Source organism: Phragmites australis, chromosome 5 (assembly GCF_958298935.1).
Source record: "Phragmites australis chromosome 5, lpPhrAust1.1, whole genome shotgun sequence".
In the NCBI taxonomy this organism is placed as follows: Eukaryota; Viridiplantae; Streptophyta; class Magnoliopsida; order Poales; family Poaceae; genus Phragmites; species Phragmites australis.
In genome coordinates, this window is record NC_084925.1 from 8,467,221 (window position 1) to 8,484,344 (window position 17,124).

The following is a 17,124-nucleotide window of genomic DNA, read 5'->3' on the forward strand; positions in this document are numbered from 1 at the left end:
TTTTTTTCATAGAGTTTATCTTAAATAATTATTTTTAACTATAAAATTACTTTCCTTAAATAATAAAAAAATTTGAATCAGAAAAACCCTATCAAATAGACCTTTAATGTAGGTTTAATGATTTGTCAGCACTCATACAACCATGCATGATGCATGAACCACACCACTGCACGCATGGACACATGCATGCATATGCACAGTGCCTGGTATTAGTACTCAGCTTGATGCACAGGGCCTACACCGCGTTTGTGTTTTATAGAATATGGCGAAAGAGGATAAAAAAATTGGATTCACTAATTTTAGTATTGGGTATCTCAATATTTATTTATAAATTTATTAATATTTAACATATTAATTTAATTATGAAAAAATTAGTGGTATTTTCATACATATACATAATTTTAATATATAGATGGCAGTAATACGAACATAACTAAATTTGTTTCATATTTTTTTTTAGTTTTAGATATTTTTTATACATTTTAGATTATCAACCGATTTATCAATATAACTATTATTACTTTTGCTATTTTCTGAAATATTACAAAACATTATGTATACATATATGTAGAAATACATATACATACATATAAGTATATATACATATACATATATATATACACATACTTAGGATCACGTAAACAGTACCTAGGGTAACTTGACAACTAAAATTCGTTGATACTAGATGTCACACACAGTTGGCTTGACCTACTGTTCCGCTTGACTTCCCCACCATCAGGACATGCTAATTAAATACTAGTAAAGCTAAGATTTTGTGGCTGCCAATCGAGTTCTGGCTAATCAACGTCTCATCCATGAGGAAGATCTCATTTCTTTTGGAAGAATGCTGCAGAAAAAGAGGTAAGGCCAACTTGCTCCATTGTATTTTTCTATGCAATCATTCGCTTCCATGATCCATCGCAAAATAGGACTAAACCATAAACAAATATGACAAGATGTTAATGTGACAAGATGGATGCAACCGATCGATGCGTGCCAACGGCCTGTGCGGTGGCTGGGGCTCCCGTCTGCAGTTAGAATGCAGCCTGATACACATACCACAGGCATAGGTGCTAAGTTCTAGTTTTAATTAGTACTGACACTGATTATTAGTATCAATTTTTAAATTTTTGTGTGTAAATAATAACTGAGGTGTCAATAACTGATATTGATAGTACTTATCAGTGCCGGTTCTTAGCGTCTCAATCGTGTTTCACGCATAAGAGTTTAATACATTAAAGGTACTGGTTACGCTCGATTTGACACTAATAAATGCTATTTATAATCTGTTCTATAGTAGTAAGTCATACATGACGCTTAAACCTATACAGTGCCGGTTCTTACATCTCAATTGTGTTTCACGTATGAAAATTTAATACATTAACAGTACTAATTATGCTCGATTTGATACTAATAAACACTACTTATAATTTGTTCTGCTCGATTTGATACTAATAAACACTGCTTATAATCTGTTGTGTAGTAGTAAGTCATACAGGACGCTTAAACCCACACACCGCACGTATGGACATATGCATTCAGATGCACAGTGCCTGGTATTATTACCTCTCGGCTCGATCGATCCATTTGTTCGATGAACTAGTACCATCTAGCTACTAGATGTCACACACAGTTAGAGGATCTCGATCCAACTGCAGACGGGAGCCCCAGCCACCGCACCGAGCCATGCGTGAATTGAAGGTCCGTTTCGCTCGGGGGCAATTCAGTAAACAGCATCATTTCCTGGCGGTGCTTAGTAAATAGCACTTCAAATCGAGCGTTTTACAAAATAGCACCTGAGCTATCAAATGAATTCACAAAATAGCAATTTCCCTTATTTTTCCCTTATTCTATTTTTTCCACCGTTTCCACCGAAAACAAATGATCGACTTGTCCAGTGCTGGTTATCAAGTCGTTTCTACAGGTTCCCCATGAGTTTAATTTTTTTCCACGGTTTCTATGATATTCATGTTATTAACTTGAATGCACACACTTGTAGCGGTAAAGAATAGCAAGTGACTGGGAAGTCTTGACTTCATGCTTTAGCTTTCATATAAAAGAAGAAAGATATTAACATAAAGTAAATTTGGGTTTCAAGTAACTACCACCCAAGTTGAAAATAGGATCAGCGAGAAAACAAAGAACATACACTACGTAAAAAAGATATAAATGACAGGTGATAACATTCATATGTGACGGGTACCGTACTCATCACCCAAAATACGTTACTAATGACTAGTTATTGGTGACAGGTACAGACCCTTCAACAATGATGCACAAAGGTGACGGGTAATAACTGTTACCCGTCACTTATGGCCACCTCCTATGTCCTGAGGAGAAATTTATAGGTGATGGATGAGCTTTTCACCCGTCACTTATATTTATAATAAGTGACGGGTAGTTAAGTTACCCGTCACTTAAGGATTTCTATCACCGTCTCTCATGTATTAGGGAGAAATTTATAGGTGACGAGTGACTTCTACATCCATCACTTATGTTCTTTATAAGTGATGGGTAGCTATATTATTCATCACTTATGTTTCTCTTTCTCGGTAGGAATGAGCTGTTTCCTGGCTATATCCTGTAACGTAGCCAGGATTTGGCAGCCGTCTGCTCCCTGTAAACAATAGCAACGCGTCCAAATACATATCGACAAACACACTTATAGGAGTACTCGCTTCATCACAGAATTGCAAATGTTACAAAGTTCAAATGTATTCATTATAGAATCACAAATGTTACAAAGTTCCGATCAACTCATAATTACTTAATTCACAACTTAAGGCTTCTATAGTGGAACTCGCCATGTGGGCTGATAACGTCAGACACCATGAACTCAGCGATTCGTCGTCGAATATCCAGAGTGCACTGGCGTCGAGAAACATACACTTGTATTGCTGCATAATTTAACGCGTAACCAATATCATGTTATCATAGAATTAAACTAATTACCAAAATTAGTTACAAATAATCTTGCATTGAACTTATATCGGGGATTTGATATTCTTTGCTCGGAGCGTGAGGAGCATGTTCCACGCAACATAGAATCCACATGTGTTGCCCAGTGGTTGTTGGTGGCACTGCTGAAAAGAAACTTTACTGTTAGATGAGAAGAGAAAAAACAACAACAGAGAATATTTGGTAATTTGTTTGGTAGCACTTACCGCGTATCCGGTCTTATGTGTCAGCTTACGACCGGCTTTCGCGTCGTAGTCAGGTTGAGCTCGAAGGTACTTGTCGAAAGCTCGACATAAAGAGGGATCGATTATGGAGCCTTTGAATGTTAGAAAAGTTTAATATGTGAACTAAGACAGGCAGAACTTACATGTCAAGGAGTTGTTTTACAACGCTACAATCACGCGATCTAAGTTTGCCTTTTGCAAATGTTGGTCTTGATGTGTCGACGTAGAACACCAAGTCTCACTCGAGGCAAATGTTAAGTAAGATCCAATGGCCACCAGTGCTATGGGCGCCCATCATGTACTTCACTTTTGAGTATTGTTGCATTGCCCTAGCCACATGATTCGCAGCGTAGTCGGAGTGAAGTTGGATGACCGATATTGTAATGGTCTCAGGGTCAAGAAATGCGACAGGATCCTTGTTCTTCCTTGTTTCTTTCATCAAGTGTCTACAGATAAGGACACAAGTAGATTCGAGTCTTAATGGTATTAATTAATGAATATCCAGTATCAAGGGACTTACAATGTGACCCGTAATAACGATACGTCCAGGCCATCAAGGTTGAAGCGGTCGTATAACTCATTAAAACTCACAATGAAGTAGCCGTTTTGATCACTTAAGAAGTATCATCATTTGTACTGTACGACTATGGATTGATCATTGCTGTCTCTACAAGCCTGTACGAAGTAATTATACAGGTCGATACATGCTTTTCCTGCCCTTGTTAGCTCATCTACCGTCATCAAGGGCTTTCCATATTTGAATTTCGTGTTAGCCTGAGTCCACACTGGTGCAATGTTCATGGACTTCTTCACCGGTACAATGGACTTCGACTTCGCTGGTACAATAGCCTTCAACATCTCCAGCAGGGGCTTCTTAGAGTCTTTCTTCTCGACCTCCTTTTCCTTCTTCTTTTTTGGGCTCTCTAGGGGAGATGGTATTGGGTCTAGAAGCGAGGCTGTCGGATGCAGATGAGAATGCGGTGAAGCCGGCTTCTCTGGAGGAGGAGAAGGCAGTGAAGCTGCCTTCTCAGGAGGTGACCGGCACGGCGGCGGTGCACTTGGAGCTCGTCCAGACTGGGATGCACTGGAGACCATGATGTCGCCTCTCTTTCACTGGATCCTTTGATGAAGAGCTTCACCGAGAGATGACTTCCTCATTGGGGGGGGGGGACCTCCAACACGTGATCAGTGGCATTGCTATATACCATATCCACCATAACCACGGCATAGCCTGCACGTATCGGGACCGTATGTAAGATACAAACGCCTGGAAGCACCTGGCCCCTCGCAACCTTGATGTGATATCCACCAGGCCTGATTACAAGGCTGCAGGATGTGGGCCCTTCTAGCAGGTTGATTGTATCTGGCTCAGTCTCGGTAGCAGCTACATGTTACTCGACCTCCCTGGAGGCGCAACTACTCTTCCCTACAGCTCCAGGGCTAAAATCTTGTGGCATGAAAATCTCTATTTCCTTTGCTGCAAGCTGCCCCATGATGCTTGAGTAAACTTTTTGGGTGATGTCCCATGTCAATGCATCCACATCCATTGCATCTGACCTCTTCCTCTTCTTGTACATACCTGGGAAAGCTGTATTTCCAGCCTTGGGAACTTGATACACCTCGCACTTGGCCTGGGTGCTCCGGGTTTCCCAGCGCCGTTGTGAGAACATCACTTTCCCTGACCCCGGTGAAATAACCTTGGCTGGCTTTGGCTACCTTTTCTTTGACTTTTTCTGCGACTGCCTGGCTTTCGCTGTTTCTGAATGTGATTTTCCCGCTATCGGACAGCTCACCCCTTGCACACAAATATGACCACGATCATCTCTGGAATTGATTCCAAGGATTCCTGTGGCCTTCTCTGGCTAATTTCTCATCTTGTGCTTGCCATTTCGCCCTTTTCCCAGCATAACCTGCTGCGCCGGTCCTATGGTCATGCTTGTTCTTAGCCCGAAGCTGCTGCTTCTTCTCACTCTCCTTCTTGAACTGCTATGAGTTCTTCATCTGCACAAAAGCATCCCAATCTTCTGGTTTCAAGTGTTTGTAGCTCTCGTAGGGTGCCACCCCTTTTGCTAAGTACCGATTCACAAGCTTGCTCTTAAAGTTTTGGTAAAGTTTCGCAATCGCTTTCAGTGATGTATTGACTGTGGCGTTCTTTTGACACTTGCTCATGTTTCCAGTGTACTCTGGATACTCTATGATGACATTATTGAACAAGTCCCTCTTCGCTTCATCACTGAGGTCATTGAACTTAGTCGTTATCGACATCCTCTCCCGAGCAATGAGCCTTGCGACCCTCCAAAATCTTTTTAGGGCCTTTTCATCCGTAGGCAGCCCATCAGCATCGATTCCTGTGACGGTAACCTTGTCCGTCGGCCACTGTGTTTGTGTCCTTAGCTTTCGGGCTCGTGCAACACTATCAGCTGTCTGGCTTGGAGACTGCGCTGCCGCCATCTAGAGAGGAAAAAAGGGGAGTTGACATAAACAAAGAATATTCCTCCATTCAACAAGTATAAAATGTATTGACTCGCTCGTATCAATACCTCTTCGGCGGGATTGTATTCTTCGTCACTTGCCCGACACCGGCTCTCCTGATTCGGTGACATGTCAGGGCTCGGGCTGTGATACTAACTTTCGCTGCTGCCGGAGGAGGACGTTGGGTGCAGGCTTGGGCTCCTAGCCACCCCCTCTTGTGCTGGGGCGGCCTCTGGTGCTAGCATGCTCTGTGCTTTTTGTTTCTTAGGGGTGACAATACTCTTCTTCCCCATGGTTTCTTAGAGGAAAGAAAAGGAATCAAGGTTAACGATTTTCTTAAATCTACTAGTTGAACTATCCCGATGGTAGTGCACAAAATAGTACTTAGCAAAACTATAGAATATAGATACGTGTGAAGTCAACTGCACATCCTCAACCCATTGAATAAAAGTTTCCATGTATTTAAGAAATTAGTAATCGTGCCTAAAATGAAAGAAAAATGAAAGCAACCAAGGTGAGCAAGGTCCAACCCAACCATGAAGCATGTTGTGAATCATAGCCTTCTTTACTCAAAGGAACCACACCAGGATTCTAAGACCCACCATGGCCCTATTATGATCCAAATTTCACCATTGGCTCCAACTAATACATAACGAACCTTATCACCCAACTAACATATATAAGTAACTCCAATGGTTGCCTGTAATTAATTAACTCCAATGGCTTCGATCAGCAGTATGAAGAATCTCCAAGATTCACCTCGAGCCCCCGCCTTAGGAGGAGATTCCAAGTTTCCAACTGCGTTGCAAGATTCTTTTCTGGACGTACTAATGGCATATATAGTTGTCCTTCATGTAGTATACTACCACATACTTTTTCATCTTTCCAGATACATGCATGTTTTAATATTAGAATTGACCAGAGATTATTATGACATTTTCCCCATCCTACAATTCAAGTTTTTCTATGATTACATTGCTTTACTAATTCAGTTTGACTTTCTTTCAAGATTAAACCTAGCATGAGGGCGTCTAGAGTACATGCATATTTGTGAAAGAAAAATAATCATGACTATATGCATATAATTGGATCTAGGGCTTGTGGTGATGCCATGCGTGTACATACAATGTCCTGGAAACACTTGAAACATACTTGAGGTAGCCGGCTATGCTAGTTAAGTATGTCCGTTGGTAAAAAAGTTCAAAGAAAGGGTGAAGGAGAGAGAAGTACATGGAGCGACGGGGCGACGGGCGACGGGGCAACGGGCGATGGGGCGACAATAGTGACGGGGAGACGGGTCGACGGCCATGGGTGGAGGGCGACGGTGACGGGTGGACGGCGACGGCTCGTGACGGCGGGTGGAGGGTGATGGCGACGACGAACACTAGCTTGTGCAGGCAAAAAGACTTAGGCAAAACAAAAATACGCGTGCGGGGACTAGCTAGCATTATATACAAACAAGTCTTAGGTGACGGGTGATAATATTACCCGTCACCTATAAGTATCACCCGTCACCTATTGTAAGTAAAAGGTGATGGGTTATTAATATCACCTGTCACCTTTTACTTCAACTCAGCCTGTACATATAAGTGATATGTGACAGGTTATAAATGTCACCCGTCACTTATTGTAAGTAAAAGGTGATGGGTTATTAATATCACCCGTCACCTTTTACTTCGACTTGGCCTGTACATATAAGTGATAGGTGACGGTTATAAATGTCACCCATCACTTATTGTAATTAAAAATTCAAATTTGACATTAATATTAAAAACTCAAATTTGACATTAATATTACAAATTCAAATAAATTGAAACTTAAAATTCAAATTTGACATTAACATTAAAAATTCGAATAACTTAAAAGTCAAAATTTCCATTAATATTACAAATTCGACATTAATATTATAAATTTATCATTAATATTACAAATTTGGCACTGAAATTTAAATTCGCCATTTCGTGCTTTCTTGACATGGATCCCTTCGTTATGGTCGAGGCGGATGTATGGAGTTTCCTCGATCGGCGAAAGGCGTGGCACGACTGCAGTAGCAAAAGGGGGAATTTTATTGAATTGATTGAACTCCTCATCAATGACGTTTGCAACTCCGACGATGCGTTTTTTCCCAGTGAGAACCACATGGCGTTTCTTCTTTATTGTGTCAGTCACATAAACGACTTGGTAAACATCCTTAGTGAGTAGGAAGGGTTCAGACTTGTATCCGATATGTTTGAAATCAACGCTAGTGAACCCATACTTGTCATTAGTGACGCCCTTTGCCCCATATACCAAAGGCACCGAAACAGGGCTACCTTGAATCCCAAGTAGTTCAACGCCCAAATCTCCTCTATTAGTATGTGCCCCTCTGCATGTCGTTATCATAAGCACCTATACAGACACCACTGTTCTGGTATATGCTCTTTTCATCTTGGACAACCGTGTAAAATGTGTATCCGTTTATATCGTACCCTTGATATGTTATAATTGTGTACATAGGGTCTGATGCCAGTTTTTTTATCAGAGCACATGTAGGAGTACTCGATTGTGATTCGATCTCGGAACCAAGTCGTAAACCTTCGCCTATGTTGCCTCGCAACCCAAGCTTCAGTCTTCCCTGGATTCTCTTCAAGCAGCATCTGCTTGTGCTCATCGACATATCGGCACACTTCGCTCATTTGTTGCAGCACGAGGAAATGGGCTTGGTCGTAAGCCTTCGGATCAGAAGTTATTGCCATCTTCTCCAGAACTCCCACACCTGCAAGCCTCCCCTCATGGCGAGACTTAGGCACGCCAATTGGGTTATTTGGGTCAATGTAATTAATAGACCACTCCAATGCCTCCTCTGTCGCGTAACCCTGCACGATGCATCCATCAGGAAAGGCTCGATTCCTTACGTATAACTTGAGAATGCCCATATATCTCTCATATCGAAACATGTGATGTAGGAACACGGGGCCAAGGTAGTGTATCTTCTTCACGAGGTGAGCAGTGAGATGTTCCATGATATCAAAAAATGATGGTGGGAAATACATCTCAAGAATACATAAAGTCTCAAAGTGTCTTCTTTCTAGCCCCTCCAGCGAGTCTGGATCGAGCACCTTTTGTTCAATTGCATTGAAGAAAAAGCATAGTCTCAGGATAGCCTCACGAACCTCTCTTATTGAGAAATTCTACGATTCGCCATCGAATAACTACCGATTCTACAATTCGCCATCGAATAAATTCGGTTTACTTCTATACCATCGAATAAATGTTTCAGTTCCTTATATGCCATCTCTTCCGATACTACCCTCCGCTGTACTTTTCAGCTCATTATAAACAGTACCCGAGAATAAAAAAATTCACAAAAAATATGTCGATTTTTGTGCATGCTCTATAATTCATAATCAACCCGTTTTAACTGTATTCACCTAAAAATACTGTATAGAGTTCAAACTAAAATTCTTCAAAATGTACTACTTTTGTAACTTCTTGCAATTTTTAAGCCTCATAAAAGTTTAAAAAAATCTGAAAAAATTTACTAATATTCCTCTAATGTGATGTAATAATTTCTAAAATTATCTCCCGCGGTGAAAAAGTGAGTTCTTTGTAATGCACAATATTACAAAAGTAGCAAATTTTGAGAATTTTTAGTTTGAATTTGACACAGTATTTTTAGGTGAATACAATTAAAATGGGTTGATTATAAATTATAGAGCGTGCACAAAAATCGACTTATTTTTTGTGACTTTTTTACTCTAGGGTACTGTTCATGAACAGTGCAACAGAGGGTAGTATCGGAAGCTCATGGCATATAAGGAACTGAAACATTTATTCGATGGTATAGAAGTAAACAAAATTTATTCGATGGCGAATTATAGAATCGGTAGTTATTCGATGGCGAATCGTAGAATTTCTCTTATTAGAAGGATGTTCCTAATTGCTACCACAAGCAGTGATGTCATCATCACATGGCAATCATGGGACTTTATCATGGCGAAATTTATTTTTAGCTCTCTCACCGAGACAAGTCTTGTGATGTTGGATGAGTTACCAGAGGGACGTTTCACACTATGCAAGAACTCGCAGAATTTTTCTTTCTCGTTCATGGAGAGAGTGATAGCTGCTGGGGTAGGTGTTTTCCTTTGTCCGTATCTTGTGCATGGAGCTCCAGTCTTAAGCCCATTTCTTCAAGGTCAGCTCGTGCGTTCACATGATCCTTTCCTTTTCTCTTCATTTGGAGCAATGTACCGATCAGACTCTCACAGATATTCTTCTTTACATGCATGTTGTCAATAGAGTGATGAACATCTAATTTTTCCCAATACTCTAGCTCGAATAGTATTGATTTCTTGTTCCACATTTGTAACTGTTCATCATCCTTAGAGGATTGATTTCGCTTGCCAAGGACAACATTGATATTCTTAACCTGGTTGTGGACATCTTCCCTGCTAAAATGCTTCGAAGGTAACGCTTTCTCCCTTGTGCCATCGAACTTCTTGTCCATGTTTCTATACAGGTGTTTCCTGGGAAGGAAACGTCGATGCCACATGTATACTGTTTTCTTTGAGTTGTTCAACCTCAAACTGCATGTGTCATCTAAGCAATGGGGGCATGCTTCACCTTTTCTTTTACTCTGACCTGACAAGTTACGATGTGCTGGCAGATCATTGATGGTGACGAACAACATGGTGTGCAAGGTAAAGTACTCTTGCTTGTACTGATCCCAAACCTCGATGCCTTCCGACCAGAGTTTCTTAAGATCATCGACTAAAGGCCTGATGTACACATCTATATCGTTGCCAGGTTTGTTTCGGTCCTGATATCAAGATCGATAATATAATGTATTTCCGTTTGTTACAAAGCTAGGGTGGAAGGTTGTCGATCGACAATACAACAGGACATGTGCTATGTGAGGTACTCATATTACCGAATGGATTCATGCCATCTGTGCTCATAGCAAACCTAATATTTCTCAATTCTTCGGCGAACCAACCAAATTGGAATCAATGATTCGCCACTGAGCGGAATCTATCGGGTGTCGTATCATTGTGTTGTTCTTACGACCCTACTTATGCTAACGCACCAATTGGGCCTCATTTCTATTAGCAAATATACGCTTCAGATGGGGACCACCTTTACTTTTTTTGCCTTCTCCCCGTCACCACCGTCATTTCTACGCTTATATCGATGGGTTCCACACACGGGGCATTGATCCAGCTCTGCATACTCTCCATGAAACAAGATACAATCCAGCTTACATGCATGTATTTTTTGTATTTCCAGTCCTAAAGGACAAATTATCTTCTTCGTGTCTACGACGCCCTCGAGCACCAAGTTCCCCTCCAGTAGTATATCCCTTAGCAGATCCAACAATGCTTCAAAACTCTTGTCAGTCCAACCATGGGTTACCTTCAGCTGTAGAAGCTTTAGGTTTCCAAAGATCCGCGTATACTTCTCCTTACAGTTGGGATAAAGGGGCGTTTTGGAATCCTGCACAAATTCCTGGAAATTAGGAAATTCACCATTATTATACTCGTTGTGCCGCTCAACATCCCGCACCATTTGGTCCACATTCTCCACAAAATCCTCAAGATCATTATCATTCAAACCTAATATTTCCTCATCCCTGAGATCAAGATCCATTTCGTCGGGTGTAAGTCCTTGATCCACACTATCGTATGGAGGGCCCGATCCATCTCTCCCTCGTTAAGGCCTTATTTGCCATGTTTATTCCAACATGTAATATTCTCTTTAAATCCACGCATGATCAAGTGTGCATAGATATTGTCTAGTTTCAGGAACTTTTTTTCATTTCTACAGTCGCGACATGGACAATACATTGCCGTTATACCACGATCTTTCATATCCGTCAAGGTAGCACTCACGAAATGCTTCACCCCGCTCAGGTACCCCGTACAAGTCCAAGTCTCAAGGTACATCCAACTTCTGTCCGTCATCTACAATTAATGTAAAAACATTCATTCTTCATTAATAATGACCTTAATTTCGTGGTTAAGCATGCGATTAAAAATTCCCAACAAATACACTAGATCTGTGGCATCTCGCGGTAGATCAGACAAACCTAGTACCAACTCTAACATAAATACAACTCACTTGTACTAAGATTTTGGATAAATATGCAAAATGACCGATTACAACTCAAAGTATAACAAATCTACCAAATAGGAATTAGAGGAGAAGGAAAGGGGGAGATACAAACCTTCAAAAACCTAGCACCAATTCAAATTTCAAATTATTAAAATATTAGAGAGTCTCTAGTGGAATCGGAGAAAATCGCCAGAACTAAGGGCGCGGTACTGTTAACCACTGTTTGGCCCGCACGGTGGCTGGCCAGCTTTATAACAGATCTAAGTAATAAGTGACGGGTAACATTATCACTGCTTCCCAACCCGTCACTTATTACTTCTCATAAGTGATAGGTCATATTACAACCCGTCACTTATTACTGGCCCAGGGAGACCCGTCACCTATGCAAAGTTATAAGTGACGGGTCGTACCATGACCCGTCACTTATGACTAGTGCGGAAAGACCCATCACTTATGACCAGATTATAGGTGATGGGTTTATTTATTACCCATACTTATGTCATAGGTGACGGGTAATATTATGGCCCGTCAACTATTACATGTTATAATTGGCGGGTATATATCCGATCCTGACCAGAGACGACATAAGTGACGAGTAGGGTAATGACCCGTCCCTAAATTGTGTCTCTTTTGTCTGTTTTTTATGTAGTGATATTTAAGGCAACGCATGAATCTATATGAACAACTCGATAACCAGCAAGGGGCAAGTCAGTCATTTGTTTTGGGAAGTGGTGGAAAAAATAGAATAGGGGAAATGCACTATAAAAAAATATTTATAGAGAAGTGTGGTAACCTATTTTTATAGACGTTTAGCGCATTCATATATTATCGAACGCCTACAAAAATAGACGATTTTCACAGGCGTAAAAGAAATCGCCTATGGAAACTTATTACCATAAGCGAACCATATGTGAAAATATATTTTCATAGACGATTCCTTAAACGGACCACACGTGGAAACCGATTTGCACACGCGGCTCCTTAAGCGAACCGCTTGTGATAGTCGGTCCTCGAATCGATAAGTCACAAGTTTTTCTACGTGAAATACGCGTGCATACGGTTCTTAGCACTCAAACTCGAAACCTCTCAGCTCGTGTGAACCCTCCTCACCATCCCACCACAGAACTACTACTGATCATAATAGCATATGCATTCATTTTGATGTTTTTCATCTAAAACTTCAAACGATTATTTGGGCATATAATTAACTTTAAATGAAAAGGTTTTCAACTACAAAGTTGTAGATCTTGTCGAGTAGTATAATTTTCATATAAAGTTTGTCCTCATCTGACTTTGTAGGAAAAGGTTATAATTTTTTTAAGAGAAGCTATCATTCATTATCATAGGCAGTTCGCATAAGATATCGCATGTGGAACTGCCTGTGGAAAGAAATGTACATGCTATTGTTATCACTAATACTTCTATAAGCCAAGTCTTATTGTTGATATTAGGGTCTTTGATCTTCTTCTTATTAATCCTATTAGAGATGTTGGAGTTGATAATATTCCTTTTCTTCTCCTTATTTTTGAATTTACTTATATTAATAGGATTTGTGGTAACAACAGCATATATATGTGTAGAACTTTAACTGATTATTTGGATACCTAAATAATTTTAAAAAAATCAACTACAAAGTTACAGATCTCGTCGAGGGTTACAATTTTCAAGTAAAGTTTGTCCCCACACGAGTTCGTATGAAAAAGTTATGAATTTTTAAAACAAGCTATCATCATTTTCATAATTGGTTACTTATATGTACCATCTCTGAAAATAGCCATCCGTTTCCACAGGCGCAGTTCATATAAGAAACCGTCTCTAAAAATGACCATTATTATAGACGATTTCTTATATAAACTGCCTGAGGTGATCGTATTATTTTTAAAAATGGTTTATATGAGAAACCGTCTGTAAAAATAATATTTATACATATGACTTCTTAGTCACTTTTTAAAAATCTCTCACACGATTTATCATAAGAACCTAAATTAAAAAATACTTTAGTGTCTCGTACGAGAGGAATTGCTATTTGGTGAATTCATTTGATGGCTCAGTGCTGTTTTATGAATGGCTTGATTTAGAGTGCTATTTCCTGAGTACCGCAGGAAAATGGTGGCGTTTGCTGAATTCCCCCGTTTCGCTCACCGGAGCTGACGTTGAGCTCGCTGCACTGTGAATGGATCTAGTTGCTGGCCTAGGCCTGCTGCTGGCCGTATGTATGGATGCATGCCCTGTGCTCCAAACTGCAGCAACAGTGCCATGTGCGAGCTTTATTATTATTTCTAGCTTGATCGCAGACGTGAGATCGATCGATCTTCCCCCTAGCTAGCAAGATCAATGGTGATAGTTCTATACACATTATAAAAAACTATTTTTAGAGACGGGTGATAACTCGTTTTTACAGGCGTTTAGTGCATTCGCCTGTGATCGAAGGCATGTAGAAATAAATGATTTTCACAGGTGCAAAAGTGACCGACTGTGGAAATCTATTATCACAGGCGACGGTTCCTTAAGCGGACCGCCTGTGGAAATTGATTTCCACAGGCGGTTTCTTAAACGGACCGCCTGTAATAATCGGTTACTCAATCGATATTTTTTGAACAAAAAAAAACAAATTTTTTTGGACCGACCAGTAACCTCACGCGGTCGCGACATCACAAGTCACGCGTTTTTTCGCGCGAAATACGCGCGCTACACGGTTTTTGGCACTCGAACTCGAAACATGTCGGGTCGCGCGATCCCTCCCCACCATCACACCAGAGAACGACAACTGAACATTGAGCATATGTAATTCTTTTGATATCTGCAATCCGAAACTTTAAATGATTATTTGGGCATCTAAATGACCTCAAATGAAAAACTTTTCGACTACAAAGTTATAGATATCGTCGAGGGCTACAATTTTCATAGAAATTTTGTCCTCATCCGACTTCGTATGAAAAAAATTATAAATTTTTAAAAATAAGCTGTCACCAATTTCTACAGGCGGTTCCTTAAGCGGACCGCATGTAAAAATGTGGTCATTTTTACAGGCGGTTCACATAAGGAACCGTCTGTAAAAATGTGTGACAACTTATCTTTAAAAATTCATAATTTTTTCATATGAGGTCGTATGAGGATAAGTTTATATGAAAATTGTAGCCCTTGATGAGATCTACAACTTTGTAGTTGAGAAGTTTTTCATTTGAAGTCAGGTAGATGCATAAATAATTATTTGAAACTTAAAACTATTATTTAGATATCTAAATGCCTTTAAATAAAAAAACTTTCAACTACAAAGTTGTAGATCTCATCGAGAGCCACAATTTTCGTATAGATTTTTTTCTATTCCGACTTCATATACAAAAGTTATAAGGAGGTCTCCGTCAATTATTCAGATAGTTTTTTAAATAAGTGTGTTGAAAAATAGTTTTTTATAGTGACACGACCGATGCATAGAAAACGTTGGTGTCAGCAAGCTAGGTGGAAATCATATGTTTGCGTGTTACGTACCAATCTTTTGTCACACCACTACCTTCTTAGATGTATTGTGTGATACCCCTGTTAGTATATTCAGATCATGGTATCATCGAAATTGTCGGGAGATCATCAAGAGTGCCAACGAGGATTTACCGTTCTATGAAGAGAAACTAGTCATTTTTTCTCCCATTGAAACTTTTATTGATCTATATTATTCTCTCTAGAGTCTACAGTAATTGTTCAGGAAACACTAGGTCTAACTAGAGATTTCAATTTTGTTTTATAATTTTTTTCACCGACAAAAAAACCGAAAATCGTAAAATTTATTGAAATTTTGGTTATATTTCATCCTCTACTGTATGAGCCTCATATGTCAATGAAAAAAAATACATTAAATATTTTATTCTGCTTCAATATCCTTAAAATTTAGCGTGAAATTTTAATCCCTCACGTGCATGCAGTCAAGCAGGGGGCGGATAGAATTGTACTGCGGTCAAACTGTAAGGGACAGAGGTACTTGCCATTAGGGATGAAGTTTTCACGGTATTTGCAAACTATATTTTTTTACTGGAAATGAATTTAAATATAGATAGTTTGGATACGAATATGATTACGGATATATGTCAAAAATGAATATGGATAAAAAATGAATACGCCAATGAATATTAACCGGAACATGAAAAACCACTCAAACTGTAAGTAAAACCATAACAAATCAAAGAACATATTTATACTATAAAGTTATTATACAATAGCTGAGATAATACAGTCTATACACTAGATTACTTGGATAATAAACAACATAACTTAGTTCATTGTAACTTCACAATCTCACACGTTATGATTAGTACAAATTTACATAGTACTTAGACTTAATACACATATTTATATTTAGTTCATCACGAACTCCCAAAAGGTAATAAAATACTAAATATAATATATACACAAATGGAAAGGAGAAGACGTCGTAGGGGAAGAAGATGGCGAGGGCGCACAGCCCCGTGCTGCATGCGGCGGCGAGCCTGGACCACATCTCTGGCATCACCGTCGGGTCGGGTGGGAACCGGAAGACAACCACGTCTTGTCCTTCATCGGCGTCTCGAATGGCAGCTAACGATAGGGAGAGAATGGACGACACGTTTAAAATAAAAAAAAATACTTCGTTCTCTTTGTCTCAAAATTCAAAACACTATTAAAATTATCATGAGAAGTCAGATTACATACAATGAAATTTGTCTTTCTTATGTCTCATTGTACATATCATATTTTGAATTGAATTTTCTAAGCTAGATTATAGGATCCTCTGCACCATATATTTTATTCAGAATTTTTATGATTATTCTAATAATATTTTGATTTTGAGAGCTTTGGAACTGGGTTTCAAATAATATTTGAACTCAAATATTCCGGATATCCGATGCCGATGCCGATTCCATCAGAAACTGCTACGCCAATTCCGATGCCGATTCTAAAAAAATATTTGATACCAATTCCAAGCCAAAACAATCTAGTACCAATTCTAAAAAACCTATCTATTTCTAATTTCGATTCAAATATGCCAAAAATTATGTGAACCGTTTTCACCTGGCCATGAATTGATGGACGAGTGCTATGCAAGATCGAACCGTTTTCACCTGGCCATGAATTAATGGACGAGTGCTATGCAAGATCGCCGCGTCCATGCGTGCATCTCGATCGATGGCCCTGACCTGACCCGGCGCTTGCTTTGGCTGGCACCGTTTCACAGCCTTGTGTCTTCCGTTCCTTATTTCACACGCTGAGGAGACGATTTTACAAGTACAGAGATGTGAGATGTCTTCTTCTTCGTGCCCTGAGCTAGTAGCTAGCCTACATATGGACCGGTCCGTGTGAACCACTGTCAGATAGGGATGTGCACAGCAGGGATGTGCACAGTGCAGACAAG